This window comes from Pleurodeles waltl, chromosome 5, assembly GCF_031143425.1.
Source record: "Pleurodeles waltl isolate 20211129_DDA chromosome 5, aPleWal1.hap1.20221129, whole genome shotgun sequence".
Classification (NCBI taxonomy): Eukaryota; Metazoa; Chordata; class Amphibia; order Caudata; family Salamandridae; genus Pleurodeles; species Pleurodeles waltl.
In genome coordinates this window covers 757576811-757599198 of record NC_090444.1, presented here as the reverse complement: position 1 = coordinate 757599198, position 22388 = coordinate 757576811, and the positions used below count along the sequence as shown (strand labels likewise).

General features: G+C 41.9%; 1 protein-coding gene across 1 annotated transcript in view; it reads left to right on the top strand.

The window, feature by feature from the left end:
* Positions 1–4088: 4088 nt before the first annotated feature.
* The window catches only part of SYNE1 (spectrin repeat containing nuclear envelope protein 1), a 1478055-nt gene continuing 1459755 nt past the window's right edge, over positions 4089–22388 (top strand). The window contains exon 1 of the mRNA XM_069234720.1: positions 4089–4411. The gene's annotated coding sequence lies outside the window, so the exon portion shown is untranslated. The remainder of the gene's footprint in view (positions 4412–22388) is intronic.

Sequence of the window (22388 nt, the reverse complement as noted above, 5' to 3'; positions counted from 1 at the left end):
GTCATCTTCGGGAGCAAGCCCTCCCATGGAGTGACATGTGGTGGCCCGCTGCCCTTGGTCCCCCACCCACCCACAGCCACCAACCGCACACGCAACCTCGAAATCATCCTGGATACTCATCTGACCATGAAGCAACTGATCAATGCCGTCTCCTCTGCCTGCTTCCACATCCTCTGCATGCGCCGCAGGATTTTCAAGTGGATACCCATCTCCACCAGGATGACAGTCACCCAGGCCCTTGTCTCCAGCCGACTTGACTAAGGAAATGTGTTCTACGCTGAAACTACTAAACAGATCATTAGCCACCTCCAGACCATCCAGAACGCAGCAGAAAGACTTGTCCTCTACCTCCCCAGAAGAACCAGCATCACCCCACACCTCAGGGCCCTCCTTTGGCTCCCCATCCACCAGCGATGTCTCTTGAAGCTCGCCCAGGCCCATGTTACCCGCATCTGCTGCAATGGTTATGGAGTGCGCTTGTTCTCTCACCGTGCCGCCAGATCCTGCAACTACCTCCCCCTGCGCACCTACACTTCCCAGAAGGACTTCAGAATGCAGCTCAAAACTTGTCTCTTCGATGCAAGCAACAGCCTGACAAGGCCAGCAGCACCCCCCAAGCATCTGGAGACCCATCAGGTGAAAAGCTTGTGCTCTACAAATACCCTTGAATGATTGATTGATTGATTGATTGATTGATTGTCAAGTCAAGCAATAGAAGAGAGCTGAGGCAATCCATTTGTATAACACTTGGATGGGAGCGATCTGTGGTGTGGCCCCCCTCACACTGTTCCTGGGGATAAGCACTCTGTTTTGAAAGTATGATGATATGGCATTGTTGAGGGTGTGCAAGCCTTATTAGTACTCCTGCTGATTTGTTGTATTGCTCAATCACCTAACATACTGTCCCATGTATAATAATAAATACAATTATTTAAATAGTACAAAGTGCAAACTGAATTTGCTCTGTGATAACTGGATGCAGTGTCAATAGTGAATGTATTTCTTCTGATAGGATTTTAATAAATTCCATTATAGTTACTGCACAAAAAAGGCAGATTTAATATATCCTAAATCTTTATTTTCATGTGTGATGCTTTCCACATAGTTATGTGGCATAATTTGCAGGTTTCAACAAAAAAGTGTTTCTGACTCAAACAGATTAAATGTTTCTACAAGAAACATGCACTTGTGATGTAATGCACTATCAGGCACTTTGAAAAAGTTAACTAGGCACCTTTCTATTTTTGATTGCTGTATTGAGATGTATTTAACTACTATTAAAGTAGCACCATTGTTCCCAAGACAGTATTAATGACTTGAGCTAATGGACTAGAGGAAGGCTTTTGTCAGCATCATTAAAGAAATCCTCATGCATTTAAATGTATTTCAAAAAGGGGGTAAGCAATTATTACTTAGTTGTTATTAAAATGTTTTGCTTGGTTATTCATGAAAATTCACGCTCAACCAAAGAGACTTAGAGCAGCAAATATTTCAACGCAGTACTTAGAGCGCAGGGAAAGCACAAACATTTCACTACGCTTTTTAAGATCTAACATCTTCAGCCATGCTGTGCCTAGTTCAAAGGTATTTGATTTATAAATAAGCAGTGTACAATATTTTTTATGCATTGTTCTCTTTTAATTGAAAGTGATATTTCTAAAGGCCTAGATGTGGTCAAAATGTACACCAAGCACTAAATATCATTCCAACAGTGTAATGGGACCGAATGTCACAAGTGCCATTTTTCAGCACCCATGACTCCTGTGTTCAGTACCAAGGACATCAAGGGCACCTCTGCACTCAGGCACCACAAGCCAGGTAAAAATGGTCTGACTGTCAAAACTTGGTCCTGGGACCCCCACAACCTTGACCACCAATGGGTTCCTCAGAACTGACCCTGCAAGTGACTGTCACTATTCGCTTTTTCCGTAGACCGCAATGGTAAAGTTTGACAGCTTGTAAATGGACAGATTTGATCTAAAATGCTTAACACGTAATCTTCTAGTAAAGCCTGACTGCTCTTTGTCACACTGCCAGGACTGAGCTAGGGATTTATTACTGTGAAGACTGAGCTAAGGATTTATTATTGTGAATCAAAGGAGACCATCTTTTGGTTATTGTAAGATTATTACGGGGGAGGTTAATTGTTTTTTGTACAAAGGGGAAAAATAGAGCCCAGGTGCAAAAAAATAATTTTCGCCAAAATGCCTTTCAATCGCCGAATTCCGATTTGATTCTTTGACAATTGGGGCTTTGCATTCGTACTGAATGTTTCCTCTGCTCTGATTTCGAAACGTGCACATGAATTCCCTCCATTTGGATGCTGCAGACATTCACTGTTATGAGATGTAATTAATGTCTCACCAATTACACTGCCAAGGCTGGCACTGACCCACTGTTGACTAGCGAAACAGACATACAGATGCGAATATAAGCAAATGAGATGAGCTCACCAGCCCTGTACAGCGATCAGGTGCCTTCCCTTAGGCGGGCCGCTGGCAGCCTACATCCGCCCTCTTGCTAGCGGAGGACATGGTTTTATAACACAGATTTAATGCTCTGTACGGGAGGTGGCTTCGCACAGTCCAGCGAGGGGGCAGTCGCATTCCGGATAAGCAGGCCTCACTGCCTGTGCGCTGACTTACATTCCCTTTAGAAATAAAACGCTGCTCCTCCATTGGTGAAAACCGGCGCCACTGGGAGGGGAGATGAGCTTCTTCTGCAGCAGAAGGAGGAGCTCTTACACCAGATGGGTAGGTAAGGGAAAAGCTGCAGACACGTATATCGGTCATCCTTGCAAGTTTCACTGCGCTCCAGCCATCGTAGGAGACCCCAGTGATTGATGCTGGGTAACAAAACCCCCTCCCCAACCTTCTGGCTCGACAGGGGAATACCCCTCGCCACCCCCTCTTCGTCACGTAGTCCCCCTCTCATACGCGGGATATCCCTCACCTCTCTTCCCCACCTCCTACGGAGCCCTGCGCAAAGTGGTTTAGCGCCGCCCCTCCCCCTTCCCGACAGGTAGACACGCTGCAAGAATTGTGTATTTAAGAATATCACTGAAACGTAGGTACAAGCCTTTCAGAGAGACACGTCACGCCACCTCACAGGCCGGCTCACGAGCGCACACACATAAACATGCTCAGAGAGACAACACCGTACTCGTTGCATTATTTCAGGTAAAACGGGCTCGGCATTGCATGGGAGGGTAACATCTCTGCACGTGCCCCGGGGACCTCTTTCAAGGGTTAAAAATTAATACTTATTTTTTGCAGGTGTTTTTACAGTGTAATATTGTGCGAACTCGACCAGAATGTATGGGAGCACTTTACATGAACAACAGTTACATTATAGGAGAACACATTCATGTTTTTGTAGGCACGGGGAGAATAAGTCATTTGCCCAGAATCATAAGATGTTGAGTCGAAGAAGTCTGTGCACCTTCTTTCTAAATGTATCATTTTCACGCGGGTGGTTTGCAGCGCAGCAAGAACGCCGAAAGATGGTCTGTGTAGTGAGGCCGATTAAATACCTGGAAAAAGTGTTCTTTTTCGCCAGCAGCCTCCACCTCGTTGTAGGAATGTTTTTTTTTTTTTTTTTTTTAATAAGAAATAAAGTAAATACGCTGTTGGAGGATGGGTTTTGGGGGCTATAATACCAGTAGACAAAGCGTGCCGAGAGTGGTTTACTGATTAACAGCATCGCAGCCTTTTGCAGCAGGGAGCTGAAAACCTGATCTTTGAAGCCATCGTGTAAGCGGTGTGTAACATTGGCCCCTCTCGAGAAATTAAATATATAAACACTTCTCCACTTTGATTGGTGGGAATGATCGTGCGTCTCCTATAAAATGAATCTACGCGGCACCCTCTCGCCCAGTGCCTGCATGGCGGGTGACTGTCTGCTCGTTTGCGGGCAGCAATCTGTTGGTTTGTTGTAATCGGTAACCAGGGGCAGCGCCAGCGCCAGCCGAGCGGCAATAAAGCGAGGCAGCGGAATAAATAACCCCAAATACAGTGCTCCTTCCCGCAGAGGCCGGACTTGGGGGAGGAGGAAAGAGGTGGGGGGGGGAGAGGGAGGAGGGACGGGGAGGAAGATCGCGCAGCCTTACGCTTAGCAACAGCGGATGAGCTGAGACAGGCTGGGGAGGAAGCGGGGACACCGGGCTCTCACCTCGGTCAGGCTCACGCTGAGAGGTGCCCTCGCTGACCGCCACGAGATCCTGCAGTGTACTGGCGCCACTGATTCAGGCGCCCGGGTATCTTCGGCCTTTGCAGCATCCTTCCTCCGTTGGCAGGACCAGTCCTGAAGTAGGCACAGCCTCCCGGGCACCCACGGCAGACCTACTGCTGTCTCTGGGACGAGTGACCTTGGCACAGAGAGGAGGTGTGTCATCCAAGCAGGCCACCATTTGGTAAGCAGCTTCCGAGCTTGTGCAGCGTGTTGGATATGCAAGCCCTCCTAGCTTCCAGGACACCCAGAGATATTTGAGCTTCTGCGGGAATCTGTGTGGGGACTCCACCATTATAGTGCTAAAGCAGGTATTCCCATCCGTCCCCGGAGTCAAAATACTGTTAAGAATTGGCGTTGTTGGGGTCGGCTGACCTCTCGCAAAATCCCGTCATAATAAAGTGGGCACGGTGGTTTGTTTACTGGGAAGATGCTCGCACTGGATGGCTGCGAGCAGGTGCCTGAGTTCCGAGAGTTGTCGAGGAGGTGGGCGGGGAGCAGCGGGTTTCACTTTCCGGCAGTTGGACTCGTTTGTGTGAGTGTGCTCTTAGACTGCTATGGCTTGCCATTTTCTTTTCGAAATGATGCCATAGGAACGGTAGCACTGCCAACGGTCTGGTTTGAAAAAATACTATTGTGCGCGTTTCGGAAGGAGAAAGCCGGGCGTCGCAGGACAAAATTATTGACTTTTTTTTTTCTTGTTTGAATCAGATTCATTGCTTCACATGCTAGTAAGATTGTAACATTTCCACCCAAACTGGAATATTTGCTCTGAAACGTTTGTTTCACGCAATAGGTTTTTTTTAACAACGGGCCACTTGACAGGTGGATTCTGATTTGTGTTTTCCTTGCCAAATCCCAAGGTTGATTGATTCCACACCAATCCTCTCTGTTGCAATATATCACTTTCTAGCTTTTCATCCCACTTTTGCATGTTCTCTTTAACACTTCTCCTTTCTTCCCTTTTCTATTTCTCTCTTCCTCCTTCATTTTCCGATTTCTGCCTTGCTCTCTCTTAATCTCGGTCAAAATCTGATGATGAAAAAGTAAGTTATTGCCCCACAAAATAAGTGAAGGTGGCCACTACCGGCAGACACCGGCACATTTTAAACTCAGGTATCTTTGCAGGCAGGTGCATCACGTTAGTCAATTTCCCCCTCCCCCTTTGCTCAGCATGTGACCAAACTGATGTTTGAGTGAGTGGCAACAGCACGGTTACTTACTTATCAGAAGTCTACCTTGTTTCCCAAAAATTTTAAAATTATATCCAATGCATTTGAATAGGAGTAAAATGCAAACATTCTGGTTAACTGAATACTAAAGGCCTTATTTAGAGCTTAGCGTCCAGACTTGACAGATATCCCATTCTCAGTGTTTTCCTATGTTATGTTATGGATATTAGTAGAGAGCACAACTCACCATAGCATATGACGCACTGGTAATGTATGGATTGGACATTCGTCAAGTTTGTGACGGACTGTCCAATCTGCCAAACTCAAAATAAGAGCCACAGTGAAGGTAAAGGGTAGTATTTGATGAGGTTAAGGGCTATACAAAGTCGCTGTTTTCCTTTATGTAGATGGCATGCCTAGAAGGGACAGGATACATGCATAGTATAGCAAAACAGTATAACTGCAGGAAATAATGTGTTGTGTTCTTTAAGAGAAAAGGGTTACCTCCATAATGTTTATTGTTCAGACATTTCTTTTGAACTAAGTATATTGGCCTGTAAGGAGGGTAGAATGATTCCTCAGAAGTTGTGTTTGTTCATTAACTGAAATCTTTTCATCACACATATCTCATGGGAGTGTAGCAGGGCTTCAGATTACTGGCGACAAGTAAGAGCCACTCTTGAGGCAGAGCTGGGAGGGCCCCTGACATTTCAGGCGTGGATGCCACTTCTGCATGAGTTTTCAAAGTTGGCAACTGTGGTGGCCATGGCGAAACTGGGAAAACTGAGACTTTGGAAGATCGTAAAGACACAGCGCTAAGCCGATGGCTTAAAGATATGTATGAATGGCGAGATGAACAGATAATACACAGACTTAACAATAATATGAAACAATTTGAAGCAATATGGGGTACCTTTCTGCACCACTGAGCTGTGTGCTGGGGAAGGGAGAGGATGGAGTGGGATGGAGGAGGTGTGGAGGACAGTGGGGTTGCTCTGTGTGAGTGTGGGGAGACAGGAGTGCAAGGAGGGGGGATTTCATTTCATATTTTGTCATCTTCCTAGACTGTTATTATGCAAATACTTTGTGTAGGATGTTTATGTTGTGAAAAATTCCCATGTCAGTAATAATGTGGCATTGTTTTCATTTTCATTTAAAAACCAACACAAATATTTTTTTTTACAAAAAATAGAAATATTTTACGGATGATGGCCCTAGAAATGTTGTAAAGTTAATAAACACCGAATACTGTTGACCATATATGCTCAGTGTCATAGCAATGATGAATAAACGCTCGGATGCAAGTAAGACAAATTGCCACCCATCCTGTCCACTGGTGGGGCAGTAAAATACAGCTACAGTTTGGGTGCACTGCACTCTGAACACAATACAGCCTGGGTGCCAATGCAGCTGCTGCACTGTTGATATTTACACGCATAATTGCTGTGATGTTGCTAGCATAACTATACCCTGGGGAGCGTTATCACTTGCAATAAGTGAAATAGTGCATGAAAATGGTGCATAACATGCAGATTTTCGGTGAATGCTGCACCATTGTCGCATGCACTGGTATTTACAGGGCCTGCTTTTTTTTTAACACGGTTATGCTGAAAAAAATCGTGAATAGATCTAACTCTTTTATCCTATCAGTGCAATCAAAAAATCTCATAATTCTGATACCTGTGCTAACAAGGGTTTGAGCAGGCATCATGCATTACCACGACACTCAAAATCGAGGCCATAGAATAAATATCTGCGTATGTTTTGAATGATAGTTTCTCGTTTTACACAAGGCTCACTTGATGTTTGATGAAATTTACTTCAAGTGGAGTGCTATGGTAAAGGCCCACTTAGCCCCAGGTGTGTTATAGTTTAAAGTGTGTCTTGACTCCTCCACTCATGTTAATTGGCCTTTGATTCAAATTCTTTCTACACGGGGAGTGCAAATTAATTGAAAATATTTTGGTGTGAATATCTTTTGAAATCCTCATTTGGAATAAATGGCTAATTAAACTGAAAAACGGATTCACAATTCATGTTTCATGGACATTTAAATGTGAAGTGGCTTGTACATCGTTTTTTGAACCTCAATTCTTCTGCATTTTTCATGTGCAAAAGTAAATAGAATCACAGGGGGGTTTGCAAGTAGTGCTGTGAGCGGAGCTGTGATTGAAAGTATGGATGGTGCTGCAAGTGATTTTCTTTGTAGCTGAAAAAAGTCAGAGATCTGCAAAGTGAGGTAACTATCTTGGCACACAGTGAATGACTGTGGGCCACAACAATTGCAGTCCGTGCGAATGAAGTGTCAACATGACTGGGTTTAAGGAATTTAAGTGAATATTTTGCTGAAAACAAAGCCAATTGACAGTGAAGATGATACTCGATCGGACCAAATTTTTCAATATTTTACAAGAGCTTAACTGCCGAAATTTGAACTAATTTAAGCGAGTCGAGTTATTACGGTGGAGTAACTAGGCATAGGCAATCATTAAAGTGGGCCGATATAATCTGATATGTGTGGTATTCTGTGACTGCACATAAGGGTATAAGGTTTGGTGATAAATCTCATAAGGTGAAACCTGAGGATATTTATCAGAGGAAAATGCTCAGTAAATACCTGTGCATGTGGATTTTGGTGCAATATGAACCAAAACATGCATGTTACTCCACAAAAAACTGTGTTAGGTGATATTTGTCATACCCATTAAATACCAAACGCCTAATTTGTAGTTTTTTATAAGGTGTGATAATTATCGCATCCGATAATGGCCAACTTGTAATCATGCAATAATAATAATTTGCACTTGTAATCATGGCCATTACATTTCACAGTAGGGTCTCTATGAATTAGTATTAGCAAGAATGATAGTGGGACAAGTTTTATCACGAAAACATTGAAAGAACATTTTTATAGAACCAATTTGCAAAAAGATATGTGTAACTTACTCTTGGCCACAGTAACTGGTCAGTAACAAGATCTATCAGTTCAGAGCAAATGGAAGGACTCTCGACATTTTCGGTACCTCCAAACACGATGCTATTTATCCTACTCGGAGTTGAACTTAAGCCAATCAGTGTCCATCAAGTCCCGAATGTCCGTCATTCACAGTTCTAAACAAGCACAGGTGGCACCAAGGTCTCCAACCAATTTCAGAAGTTTCTGCATGTTTGCATACAGGTGGGCATGAAAACCAGGAAGGTGGACCAGCTTTGCACAAAGCTGAACATAAACACTATGGGGCATATTTATACATTTTGATGCATAACTGCACTAACGCAGTTGTGCACCAAAAAGTTTAGCACCAGCTTGTGCCATTCCTGAACACCAGCTGTGCACCATATTTATGGAATGGCGCAAGCCCTAGCAAAGGGGTGGGCTAGCGGAAAAAAATAAATGGTGTTAGACGATTGGGGCTGGCGGTATAGGAGAAGGGAGTTTTGCACCAAAAAATGACGTTAGGCTGGTTAGAGGCAAAAAAATGCCTCTAACCAGCCTAGCGTCATTTTCTGACGCAAAACCATTCATACCACATGACTCCTGTCTTAGAAAAGACAGGAGTCATGACCACCACCTCAATGGCCAGCAGAGGGGACCAGTGTCCCCTGGGCATGGCCATTGCACCCTGTGTCATGCAGGGGGCCCCAAGTTGGGCCCCTGATGGCACTTTAATTTAAAAAAAAAATACTTACCTATACTTACCCTACTTACCTGGGATGGGGTCCTCCATCCTCCAGTGTCCCTCTGGTGTGGACGGGGGAATAAATATGGGGCTATGGGGTTAGCATAATTTTTTAGATGGGAACGCCTACCTTACATTTCATTAACACAAGGTAGGTTCATGCATCTAAAAAATGGTGCAAACTCCGATATTTTGACGTTAGACAGGCCTAACGTCAAAATATAAATAAGGAGTTAATTTTGCACGAATATTTGCATGAAAAAATGATGCAAATTCGCCTAAATAGAGTATTAACATGCCCCTAAATATGATGCATGGGCTCGAAGAACCTTGGGTGCCCCACAAAGACTAATGGCCTGAAGTAGGAAGGTAAATAGAGATAAAGCTACGTTTCATCTAATAAAAACAATGAAAAAATAAGAAATTAGGTCAGTCACACAGCATTCAATGCATAGGAGTCTTCTGAGCTCAGATGCCAGTTGGCTTCAGTGGATTCAAGTTATTCTGAGAATAAGAAGGTCTTGATCAGAAAGAATATGCTTTAGGACAAAACTATAATCCTATGGGTGGATGGAGGTCATTCCATTTTTTAAGGGCAAGAACTGAGAAATTGCATAATCCACTCAGGGCCTGTTACAATGGGACTTTTGCTACAAGCTGTTGCCCGAAGATCTTATGTAGGTAACCCGTTTGGGCAACAGAAAGCTTTTCTTGCAGTGAGGTATTGCAGCTTGCAAGTTTTCATGCACCAAACTTAAACAATTAAACTTGGTTGTATTCTGTACCTTTAAGCCAAAGAGATTGAGATATATTATTGTCTTTCCCTCCATGATAAATTGTGCCTCTAATTTCTGACAGTACAGGCCCAGTGACTTTGACCCCTTTCAGGTAACTAGTAAAACTTGTGTGGGTAATGGTTTCGATCAATGCTGATAAATCAAGAAGCAAACGGGTGGTGACTGCACCAGAATAAGTTTTCCTTCAGAGATCACTCATCACACAAAGCATCAATGTAATGCTTTCTCTGTTGTAGATTCTGATCCATTCCTATCTGTTCTAAAAGATTGCAAGAACTGGCACCAGCAAGACAGGTCTAAACTGGTAATTCACAAAAGATTTCAAATATGTCTTCTTTGAAAGTAGGGATTTTAGTTCACCCTACACAGTGGCATAAATCAAAGAAACTGTAATGAAAGCTGTTAACAGACTTGCCAAAATAGGGCCAAACACTATCAATATCAAAGGAGGACAGGTGTCCATTTGTTTGGCCCTATATTGAGGTCAACAATGTCGAGATACAGTAATATAGCATCAAGTACGTGTGATATGTGCCTAACACTATATTGTCAAAGTAAATGTATATATATATATATATATATATATATTTTTTTTTTTTACCTCAACCTATATTTACCTTGTGATGTAGTTGTTAGTCGATGTAGCAGATCTTATTAATAAATGCAACTAATGCATTGATCATACAGGGGTTATATCCTGATATTCCAAATATAATATTTATTTTCCTCCAGTGGACAACACAAAAACTTTCATCATTGCAACCAGTTGAAAACTATAAACATAATACCATATCGTTGTTTATTCATTTATGTATTTGTGTTGTTTGCCGAATGAACAGTAACAAAAAAAATGGAGTGGACATTCTAAACAGTCATTTTATGGTAACAGAAAAGGTTTAAATGCCTTGCGAAATTCAAAATAATTGTCAATAAGTCCGAGTTTGCATGGAAAGGTTTTGCATAGTTTGGGTGTCAAACTGCAAAATGACAGTCCACCTAGGTATTCTTTGCTTATCTGGTGCACTTCTGGCTCAAGCGGTGGATAAAATTATAGTTTGATTATAGTACGGTCTTAAAAAGGCAGCCAAACAGATGCAAAGTTTGAGAGTTGGAACAATACATCAGAAGCAAAGAGGTTCAAGAAAAAACAAAACAAAAATGCATGCCTTCTCAATTCAATTCAATTCGGCTTTATTGCGGCAAAATAATGCCCTTAAAGCAAGTTTATCACACAATCTTCAATACAAGCACATTATAAAAAAGAAAAGTAAAAGCATTAAATTCTTAAAACGAAGTAAAAAAAATCATCCACACGCTTATAAATAACATTTCAGAAAGTTTAAAATATTAATTGACTTGCAATATATACACTCGAGACACTGGGACAAGTTAATGCATGTTTACAAGTATAATTCTTCGTTAAAAAGAGTGACTTATGCCTTATCCACCCCACTGTAACCCATGCTACCAGCAATAATATGTGCAAAATTGTGTTTATTTTCCACTAGGATAGACTCCCAATTTATAATTTAATGTTAAACATAAACATAAAACGTTTGCCATGGCAATTAAAATTTCCCATACAGAAAATAAATGCATATGTGTAGAATATGTGACAGAACAACTAGGTCCTAAACAACTATAGCCTAAACCACTACTGCTAAACAACTAAAAAGTCTCTACAACTAAGTACTGAACAACTACTGTCTAAACAACAATTGTGCCTGAATAACAAGTACCTGAACAACTAATATATATATATATATATATATATATATGTATATATATATATATATATATATATATATATTCTAAACAACTAATAAACCATAAAAACCAAAAAGAAAACCTTACCTTAAAATTAGTTGTTCAGGCAATTGTTATTCAGGCACAATTGTTGTTTAGACAGTAGTTGTTCGGTACTTAGTTGTAGAGACGTTTTAGTTGTTTAGCAGTAGTGGTTCAGGCAAGTAGTGTTTTAGACCTAGTTGTTCAGGATGTTTCCCCCTATGGAAGTCACCCCTCCCAGTTCCCTTGACACCGGGGGCAACTCATTCCCCAGAATGCAGTCTAGAGGTATTTGGGGACTAACTATGACCCTTCTCAGGCTCACCTCCCCACCCCACTCTAGGGACACCAGAGCCATAGGGCAGAAAAAGTCCTGCCCATGGGCTGGACTCATTCTACTCACCTGGCTGGTGTAATGCTCTGGGGAAACTAGCCTTTCTGCAACCATGGGTGCACTTTAGCACTGGTAAACAGTGGCAAAGTGCCCAGAGTCCTAAAACCAGGAAAATGTAATGCAGCACACAGTCAAAAACCGGAAGTCAGAGCCAAAGAGTTAGGGGATAACCCTGCCAAAAGGGCCATTTACAACAACATGTATGTATGTGTGTGTGTATATATATTCATTACTGGTGTTTGTAGAGCATGTATGTTGCTAGAAGGCAGCATACTATGTACATGCTCAAAGCCAAAGTCACAAGCGATGAGTGACTAGAGAGATATCTGTGTTGTGGGAGCAGAAGCAGCCTGTTAATGCATTGCGGTATTCTGTTCCATAAAGAAGTGTGTTAGACATTGGGTTAATGGATAGGGGGTTGAAACCTTTCTCGAGCATCAACCACAATTCTTCTCAGCTTGAAATTACATGCAAATTAACACCCTGAATGAACCTGTGCTCAAACCTCAGGTAGCTTGGCACAGAGCAGTCAAGCCCAATTCAGAGGCAATGTGTAAAGTACTTGTGCTGGTCTTCAAACAGTAAAACAGCGGAAACACACCAACAACTCATCCCACAACATATCTAAAAAAAGGTTATGGCAAGTAAGAGGGCAGCAGGTCAGCACAGCAGGGCAGCAGTTCCTTCGGAGCAGTAGTCCTGCAGAGTGGCAGTCCTTTCAGCAGCACAACCATCCTTCTTTCTGGCAGAGTATCCACAGGTCCAGAGGTGTGCTGAAAGGTTGGTGTCTGAGGTCCAGTATTCATACCCAGTTGTGCCTTTGGGGGAAGGGGGCGTCTAGAGGTTTCCTTTTGAAGTCCCCAAACACCCTGCCTTCCCTGTCCTGGCTCTAGACTAACTACAGGGGGGCTTTTATGTGGAGGCAGGGCACAGCCTATTTGAGTGTAAGTGGGGCTTTTGTAGCTCTGCTCTCCCATCCTGCCAGTGATGGCCCACCCAGGCATGCCTAAGCAGTCTACTGTGTGTGGCTGTCTAGGATAAATACACAAAACTCAAATGCCAGCTACATACAGTCATGTGACCAAGAGACAGGCTACAGGCACTAATGGCAGGAAAATACAAACTTTATAAAAGTAACACTTTCAAAACTGTAATTTAAATCCAGCTTCACCATAATTTAGGATTTCTCGTTACAATTCCAAAGGCACAAACCATGAACTGCTTACATGCTCCCACTTGGAAAGTGTAGCTTATTAAATGTAATAAAGTAACTCCACTGTTATCCTCTGGGAGAGATAGGCTTTGTAGCAGTCAAAAACAAAGTTAAGAGTTTTTCACTACCAGGACATGTAAAGCTAACAAATAAAAGTCCCACTTTTTAAATACTCTGCACACTGCCCCCTGGGCTGTCCAAGGCCTACCCTGTATGTTTTAAAAAGGAAGGTTTGGGTCTGACAAAATTATTTTGCAAGGTTGAAATTACAGTTTAAAACTGCACACACAGGCTGCAATGGCAGGCTGAGACATGTTAAAAGTGCTACTTAAGTGGCTGGCACAATCAGTGTTGCAGGTTCATTAGTAGTGTTTAATTTACAGGACCTGGAAACACGTAGTGCCAATTTAATATGGACTTACAAGTAAATTAAATATGGCAATTGGGGATGAGACAATTTTACCATGTTTTAAGGTGTGAGTGCATGCACTTTAGCACTAGTTAGCAGTGGTAAAGTGCGCAGAGTCTAAGGCGAGCAAAAATGAGACCAGCAAAAATGAAGGAGGAAGGCAAAAAGTTTAGGGGAAGACTGCTCTAAGACTGATAGGTTTAACATGGTGTGTCTTCAGATCTTTCTTAAATTGGAGCAATGTTGGGGTGGTCCTGATGGATGTCAAATCCAGATCCAGGATGCATAAATGGAGAAGGCATGCCTACCTTTACGGGCCTTTACTTCTGGATGGAATCAATCTGAATGTCGAGTAGATCTTTGCCCGATAGGTTGTATGACCACAGAGAATATTGCCCACGTTCTATTCCACTGTCCAACATATAATAGGCAGAGGGTGCGCTGGATTAGGCCTCTGTGCAAGTCCTTGAGTATTAGAGATCAGCCCTTAGGATCCGCAGAACAAATCCGCACGGAACTGTGGCATGCGCGTTGGCAAAATTCTTAGAGGCGTTATGGTACATCAGATATGGTGCCATTTTGTATTCTTAACTTATATACACATATGGGAAACATCCTGAACAACTAGGTCTAAACCACTACTTGCCTGAACCACTACTGCTAAACAACTAAAACGTCTCTACAACTAAGTACTGAACAACTACTGTCTAAACAACAATTGTGCCTGAATAACAATTGCCTGAACAACTAATTTTAAGGTAAGGTTTTCTTTTTGGTTTTTATGGTTTATTAGTTGTTTAGAATATATATACATATATATATATATATATATATATATATATATATATATATATATATATATATATATATATATTAGTTGTTCAGGCACTTGTTATTCAGGCACAATTGTTGTTTAGACAGTAGTTGTTCAGTACTTAGTTGTAGAGACTTTTTAGTTGTTTAGCAGTAGTGGTTTAGGCTATAGTTGTTTAGGACCTAGTTGTTCTGTCACATATTCCTATGTGACTCCTTTACCCTGACTGAAGTGAGAGTCCCTCCTTAGACAGAGTGTAAACCACTGCCAACTAGAGACCCATTTCTAACACATGTGTAATATTATTCCTGGTTGCAGAACAGTACAATTGGCCATGCAAGTCTGAAAACATTTTCTGGTTATTACCAGCAGTGGAAATTTAATACCAATAATACTTTTTACTGGCAACCAACAGTGCTTTCTAATAGACAGCTAACTGCAATCTGTAGAAGATATTAGATTCTCTGCTATATAACCTCAACCCTAATTACAGCATGTTGATTTAGTAACAGTTTTCAGCATAGTCAAAATGATGAGTGATGGTGTTAATGCAACTCTGAGTAGAGAGGTGAATGGATATTTTGGTATTGCTGTGACTGAAGCCATTGAGAGTGCTTTTAATTGAGCTGTGTGCAAAGTTGTAGACGGAGCAGTAAGCTGAACTATTAAGGAACCTTTGGGCCGATCTGCGAGGTGAACTGTGTGTGTTACTCTTAGTCAGAAACTGCAGAACCTGATGAGTGTTGCAGTGGCCAATGCTGTAAAAGTTGTTGTAAGTAGAGCTCTAAGTGTGGTGAGTGGGACAGGGGGTTGATCATTTGAGTAGCACTGTGAAGGCAGCTGTAAGTTGAATTATGATTTTTGCCATGAGTGGTGCTTTTAGTGATGCATTCACTGAAGTTATGAATGCTGTCGTAGTGAATGCCTGGGTTGTGCAAGATCTCAAGTTTCTAGAATTCCACAGTTTCTTTCTTTAACTTTTCGCTTCGGGCTGCCAGGCCACACAGGTGGATAGACTTAAAGGGCTCCACAGCAAGGAACACAGGATGCAGTGCACACCCATGGTTTCAATAGAATGTTCTGGGGTTGACTTCTAAAACCCTCATGACTTCTACTTTAACAGAATCCTTGGATCAGTAGAGAACTCAGCTTCTTTATTTGATCAATAAATCAGCAAATATTACAGGAGCTAAAAGTGCTACAAAGTCAGTAAGTCAATGGAGTCAGTGTGTGGAAAACAGTCTATTTTTCCATATAAATGGTAAGCTGTGAACCTAAATCTACTTTTATTGTAATGTGTCTCACCCAAAATCAGACATAATTTGGGCAATTACAGTCTCACAGGTGGCTTCCTCAGGTTTTCGTGTGACAGGGTGGTGGTATATTAATTTCCAGTGCATAGACGTCAAATAGGTGATGTACAAAGAAACTGGAGGGGCAGCGGGGAAGGCTGATGAAAAGGTGCAGATGGAGAAATGGAGAGTCACAGGAAGCAACAAGACTTCTTGGTGTCTTTCTGAATTAGAGGTAAACATTGTAGTGCGGATCTAGAGAGGCAACAAATTTCATTCCCATGACGTATAAGCTAAGAATTCAGCTTCTCAGCTGGAATCTGCTCATCTTTTTCCTCTATTTCCTGGTCCTGAATATTGTGATGCTAAATGTTTGTGTACCTATCCAGCGGGCCCTATCTTAAACACCTAGGAAGGTGTGGTTCTGCTTTGTACTGCTTCTAGGACGTTGTGGGTGAATGGGGCAGGTAGGGAAGACACACATGGGGTCTGTGAGCATAAGGATGATCCTGTCAACTTTATAAAGGTCTTGAATGAGGTGTTGTCAAATGACAAGAATGCTTTTCACAGGAATCAAATGGTTTTCTGGGGTTCTTGCCACTAAAGAGCTGTCTCCATTGAGGTAGGGCAACACTCGTGCATGTGGGACTGCTCTGAAATTTTCTTCTGGGCACAATGGCTTAAGGCTGGGAAATGTGGTCAATTGATGGCAGGCAATCTTGGTTAATTAACAGTTTCTATTGATGGTGGAGTTAGTCTCAATGTGGTAGCCATTGACTTTAGATGTGGATGAGTCATGATGTGAAGCCATCCAGGTTCTTCTCATCGAGGCAGTTCTCTACATGTAGGCACACTTTGGCAGCAAAGTTTGCTCAGAAGCGAGAGTGGTTTGTCTACTTTCCTTTTTACTTCCACACCTTAGTTTTTGAGAAGGACTGTGTGATGGGAAAAGCTGAGCTTTCCCCTGCACCCTCTGACCTTCCATGGCTTGAAATTTGCAGGACTGCTATAACTCCAGTAAACCAAAGAATTAAAAGTATAGGCAATTAATGGATAGCAGTCCATGTCCACAGGTTCAGGGATAGACATTCTTTGAAATGTCTTCTAAAAAGTCAATATCTCCAATCTAAACAAACCCAAGCATGGCAATATGCATTCTTGCTGATGAATTTAAGATATGTTGTATTATACCCTTCTATAAATATGTTAGAAAAAAATCAAAATAGTACTGTTTTTGTTAGCCTTGTCAAAAGTTACATATACCCTTTCATTTTCATAATTAGGACTATTACTGCCAAGTAGGACTTTTACATGCTTCGCTTTTGTAAAAAATATCTGTGTAGGCATCTGTGGGTTAACACATGCTGATAAAGTCAAGGAGTTGAAGCAAAAATGAGCAATTCAATTTCCTGTCCAAGGGGGTTATTACAACTTTGGAGGAGGTGTTAATCCGTCCCAAAAGTGACGGTAAAGTGACGGATATACCACCAGCCGTATTACGTTTCCATTATATCCTATGGAACTCGTAATATGGCTGGTGGTATATCTGTCACTTTTGGGACGGATTAACACCTCCTGCAAAGTTGTAATAACCCCCCAAGTGTTTTTATGAGTAGAGCAGTTCTTGAAAAGACTGTGCATTCAAATACCAGTAGCAAATTACAGGGTGCACTTTTGAAAAAAATGAAAGGATACTGAGCAGACAATTGGGGTTGACTAAGCATCAAATATGCTCTGAATAGTTCTAACAAATCATCTTAGTACCTTACTCCTTCAAAGGATGATGTTCATTCAAACAGCCAAAATTGATTGGTAGATAAGAGAGATTATAATCTTTCAACTTTTAATTAGTTGTAATATTTAGCTTTGGTTATCTGCTTTGGTTTACTTAATATTTTAATACAGATGTCAGTCATTCAAGGGAGCGTCTTGGTTTTTATACTGCTTCCCAGTACTAAGGCAAATAAGAGGTGAACAATCATTGTTAGTGGTTTGATACTCAATTGCAAGAAAGTAGATTATTATTTGGGGTGGATGGTAGTGCACCGCAGGTAATAATGCACCATTCTTGTTAGGCCCAGTTAAGATTTCAGTAACTTAACCCTGAGCTCAACCCCTTGTAGCTATGGCACAGAGCAAAGAGGCTTAACTTGAGAAAATGTGTTAAACACTTAGAAGATCCAAACCAACAGTTTAAAAGTCAAAAACACAATAAAATAAAAATCCCATTACAATTTATGAAAATAGAGAATATTTTAATGAACACAATCAAAACTAAACAAAACAAATCCAATAATGGGAAACCTGAGTTATAAATTTCCAAAGCTGTAAATAAAAATAGCACCAAAAGAGGAAATGCACCAACCACTGGCATTGGACCTGGCCCTCTCTGCAGGGTAACCACCCAATTGTTGGCCTTCACCCCTCCTATTTTCGGAATCTGTTTGTGCTGGCATTTAGGAATCTGTACACTTTACCACAACTAAACAGTCCTAAAGTGCTTGTGTTTTCTCCTTTAAATATGATAACTTTGGGTTACATCCAATTGTCACATTTAATTTACTTATACATAATGTGTAAAGTGTTGCTACAGGTAACCCGGGCCTGTAAAGTAAATGCAGCAAATATTGTGTCACCCACTTAAGCAGCCCTTTAAAACATGTCTCAGTCCTGCCATTGCAGCTTGTGTGTGCAATTTTAAACTGCTACTTTGAGTTGGCAAACAAAAATGTAGCTATGCCCAAAGCTTCATTTGTAGTCCACATAAGTCACCCCTAGGGTAGGCCCTAAACAGCCCATAGGGTAGGATATATTGTATTTAAAATGTTGTACACATACGTTTAAGTTTTATATGTCCTGGTAGTAAAAAACCTTCAAATTTGCTGTTCACTATTGCAAAGCCTACCTCTTCCTTATGATATGATTAGGTTACCTTACTGCATTTAGTAAGTGATAACTTTTGTCTAGGAGCAGGTAGGAACCTATGTTTGGTGTCTAAAGAATTGTAATTTAAAGTCCTCTTTAATGGTAAAGTCAATTTTTAAGTCACAATTCTGAAAATGCCGCTTTTAGAAAGTTGGTATTATCTTGTCCTCAACATTTTGTGCCTGCAGCCTGTTCCATCGTCACATAACTAAGTGTAGTTGGTAGTTGGCCATCGTGTATTCCTTCCAGACAGTATAACAATACAGAGTCTAGGTGTTGGCAGGATGGGCCATCATGAGTTGATAGGGCAGTGAAGCAGTCACCTACCACACCTGGACTTCAAAGGCACTGACTTAGCTCACCCACAAAGAATTTCTCCTTGCCTATTGTCCCACAAGACCAACTAGGACACGGGCAGGGAGGCAGAAATTCCAGGCACCTCTGTGGGGGGAAACTCCAGAAGCTTCTCCCATTTCAAAGCTAGCATCAAGTATAAAGATAGGATCATCAGACCCACCCTTCAGATGACTTCTGGACCTATGGAAGACTCAGAAGAAGGACTGCTCTGTTGCACTGCTGCTGGAAGGACTGCCCTGCTGTCCCACTGCAAGATGAATTGCCCAGGTGCCTGAGGAAGGAAGAGTAGACCTACTCCTGGAATCCAGGACCGCCACTGTGACTTCAAGGGCTAGCTGACTGGCCTCCTGTTCTGAGCCACAGGGACCCAACAAGCTCCATGGGCCTCTGCAACTGCCCATCTGCACCTGTTGTAGCTGAACCTGCAACAAGACCTACCTGAGCCCCGCTGGCCTTGCTGGGGTGAGATTCTGATCCCAAAGAGTTCCTTCAGCACCAACAAAAACACTCTCCCTGCTCTTTAGGGCCTCCTCTACCACAAATGTAACTCTTCTTGCTGGATTTTAGACGGTCATTTTTTCAGCTAGACTAATCTGGTCCCTGTTTCCAGACCATGCTTCAGTGCGGGTCAACCTGAACTTGTGACTTTCACCCGGTCTCACATGACTAGATAAACATGAGTGGCGCCATGTTGAAGAACCAGAACCTTATGGGCCTGGCGGCGCAGGGTACGCCTGAAATCTCCTTGGATTCACCTGCCTCAACTAACAGAGACACGGGACACTCTGTCAGGCGTAAAAGATCAGATTTTATTAGCTGCAGCTAGTACAGTTGTCCAAGAAGTACACAAGGTATGTTCTCAGGAGACTGCCTCTTTACTTTGTGGCGCACAATTTTATATATCGTATAAAAACCATTTATTAACTACATACACTCCCAGAACACATAGAAAGGAGCCAGTAAGAATAATGTAAAGATAGAACAGAGCCAATAGAAATGTCGGAAAACAAGACAGCACCAATAGAAGGAATTGGAAAACAAAGTATCAAGTGACTTAAGGTTGCCTCCCCTCCAGCTGTGTTTGTCACCCCTCCCTTGAACTAATTCATTAACCGATCCACAACGAAGTTGCATGTGGTGCGATAAGTTTGTGTGCGTTTGGAGGACAGTTGTGAAATGAGAGAATACTAGCAAAGGACAGCGAAGGCCAGACGATAAGATAAGATCGGCGGAGAATAGTGTGAGCCTACAGATAGTTGAAACAAGGATTAGAAAACCAGACAGGGATTAGTGTACTCGGTCAGACCTTAATACCAGCCTTGTAAAGATAGAGGCAGAAGGCTGTTTTGAACACCATGTTGCAGAATAAGCAGAAAAGGCAGAATGGACTTCGTTCGCTGTGCTGCCTGAGTGAAGGCAACATAAAATGGCGGCGGGCCACAAAATGGCGGGTCGATACGATCGTATTAAAAATCGAATTTCCTCAGACCCTCCTTTTGCCAGAACTCAGGCAAGATACACAAACTCATGTTAATCTGAGTCGATGTCTATGGCCATGAGGTCATCAAGCTGTTGCTGTACCATCATTTTGATATTCTCTGCTCTTTGTGACTTGGGTTTGGGAATACATGCAGTAGCACATAGGTTGCAGATGGCAGGACTGCAGTGCATACAAAGACAACAAGAGAATATAAAAGCTAAAATTACTCCAAAGAATGTCAATACCTTCCAACCCCATTTGGACAGTAATCCCCAAAACCACTCTGAAAAGGACCAATCTCCTTCGTCCTGATGAATCGACTCGGAGATTATGTGTAACTTAGAGATAGCTTGGTATACTGTCGGAGCGTCATTAGGTATGAAAATACAGCAACTTGATCCGATCAATTTGCATACTCCACCACGGTCCGCAAGAACAAAGTCTAAGGCAACACGGTTCTGCAAGGTCATAAGACGATCAGCCTGTAGTTCAGCTGTAATGTTACTTAAAGCTCCTACAGTGATGTCTATGGTGGTTTCTACGACACGAACCAATTGCCTTATATTTCTGCTGTTGGCCATTGGACCCCAGAAGGGAAGAAATCCTTTGAGGAAATCTCCTCCCTCTTGTCCTGCTGTGTCTTTCGAATCCACAATCCCTCTGCCATATCTATTTTTATGATGGTTCGCAGGAGCGGTGTATGTAGGGGGAAGAAGAAAGGCTACATAACAAGTACCAGAGAAATCAGCTGGCAACCATGTATAAGCCCTATCGTGGCAAACGAAGTATGTACCTTGAGATGGTACTAACGGCGGTGAATTCAGGGCTGAATAAACATATGTATGGGAACATAAACTTTCTCTTTGTCCGGTGTTTGGAGTTCTACCATTTATTTGCAGACAGAAATTTCCTTGTTGGGGTATGACCCGTATCGGAGGAGATTTTCCTTGCTTAACCTTATCATTGAGGCTGGAAATGTAATTAGTTATGTTCCAATTGGTATATGCTTTTCTTTCATCTATGGAAGCTTCACTTTTTTCCATGATTTTAGCCATAGCTACCATTCCCTTTATCAATAAACTATGACTGAAATCTGAACCAACACTATGTGAACTGACAGGTTGTTTAATTTTACTTTGATATGCATTATTGAAAATGACAAAATAAGCCCAAGCGGAACCTTCATAGGAGAATGGAAGAACTAAATATGGCATTCCTTTTTCTACCGTATGTGGTATGAGTCCACACACCCAACAGTCAGTTGTATTGATCACTAACTGATGTTGATGTAACAACTGGACGAAGGAATTGTTAAAGTATTCAGTTCTTCTGATGAGTTCATGCTGGGGAAGAGTGTGAAATAGGTGCGGAGAGATAGTAGAAGAAGATGTAGAGGTAGGAGAAGAGACAACTTTTTGCTGCAGAGTAATAATGATCCAGTTTACAGATGCCAAAAGAATACACAACAATATAATGACGCATAGAGCAATACTACAACGACTATATATTTCTTTACAATTATTCTTTACATTTTTACTTTCTCTTTTATCTAATGTAGCCTCCATCTTTCTAAGTGGATGCTCACGGCAATCTTCCTCAATCACTGTAGTCACGATTATCTACCGTCCTATGACACTGTGAGGTCCTGCAGGCCTATTGCCACTTACTCAGGTCGTAACTAAGACTCCTACCGTGACCCTGCAACCGGGATAGAGTACTACATAGAAGAGAAATTTACAAATTCTTTGGTCTTGGTCTCAAATTATAGCGTTCCTGTCCAGAGGCAGTCTGGTTTTGAAACAATGTTCCTGGATTTGTCGTGTTCAAGCGACGATGCGAT